We start from the raw sequence: 1,345 nt of genomic DNA, 5'->3' as shown, positions 1-1,345 counted from the left end.
GGGCACGAACCCGTGTCCCCTGCATCGGCAGGCGGACTCTCAACCACTGTGCCACCAGGGAAGCCCTTTTTTTGTTTTTTTTAAATATTCTTTTCCATGATGGTTTATCACAGGATATTGAATATAGTTCCCTGTGCTATACAGTAGGATCTTCTTGTTTACCCATCCTATATATAATAGTTTGCATCTGCTAGTCCCACACTGCCAGTCCTTCCCTCCCCAGCTCTCCTGCCCCTTGGTAACCACCAGTCTGTTCTCTATGTCTGTGATTCTGTTTCTGCTTTGTAGATAGGTTCACTTGAGTTGTATTTTGGATTCCACATATAAGTGATATCATATGGTATTTGTCTCTTTCTGGCTTACTTCACTTAGTTTGAAAATCTCTAGGTCCATCCATGTTGCTGCAAATGGCATTATTTCACTTTTTTTTTTTTTTTTATGGCTGAGTGGTGTTCCATTGTATACATGTACCACATCTTCTTTATCCATTCATCTGTCGATGGACATTTTGGTTGCTTCCATGTCTTGGCTGTTGTAAATAGTGCTGCTATGAACGTAAGCGTGCATGTATCTTTTTGAATTATAGTTTTGTCTGGGTATACGCCCAGCAGTGGGATTGCTTGATCATATGGTAATTCTATTTTTAGTTTCCTGAGGAACCTCCACATTGTTTTCTATAGTGGCTGCACCAACTTACATTCCCATCAACAGTGTAGGAGGGTTCCCTTTTCTCCCCACCCTCTCCAGCATTTGATATGTGTAGACTTTCTAATGATGGCCATTCTGACCCCACCACTGCCATCTCTGTGTCTCCCCTCCAGGCCACGGCCTTCAGGTGGACATATAGTGGTATCAGGTCGTGGTTAGGCATGTCGGCATTGTAGTCAGACATCCTGGGGTTTGAATTCCAGCTCTGCCACTGACTGTGACCTCCAGGGCAAGTGACTGAACCCACCTGAGTCTCAGTTTTATCTTCAGGTGGGGATGAGAGTACCTACCCATTGAAAAGTTGTGAAGTGTGTAGAGTAAGAGTACATCCAATATATTTCCCATGATCAATTACAGAAAAAACACACAGTGCAGTAGAGAAGAAGGTTTACTTTCAAAATGCAAGGGTTGAATACTGGAGGGGGAGCTCAAGGTGGAAAGTTCTAGAGAGCGGGCCGGGGGTGTCTTCCAGAGGAGACTCTTGGGTTTTCCTAGTGAAACTGAACAATGGCAGTGAATGGGGTGGGGTGGGGGGAGACCATGGTGAGCGGTCACTCCCTGTCATCTCTCAGCAGCTCGCAGTGACCCAGTGAGGAGCAGGCGGGGGTCTGGTCTGACTCACCAGGAACTCAGTCAG

This window comes from Lipotes vexillifer, unplaced genomic scaffold (assembly GCF_000442215.2).
Source record: "Lipotes vexillifer unplaced genomic scaffold, Lipotes_vexillifer_v1.1 scaffold232, whole genome shotgun sequence".
In the NCBI taxonomy this organism is placed as follows: domain Eukaryota; kingdom Metazoa; phylum Chordata; class Mammalia; order Artiodactyla; family Lipotidae; genus Lipotes; species Lipotes vexillifer.
The sequence above is the reverse complement of the archived record's forward strand: the minus strand, read 5'-3'. Positions refer to the sequence as shown.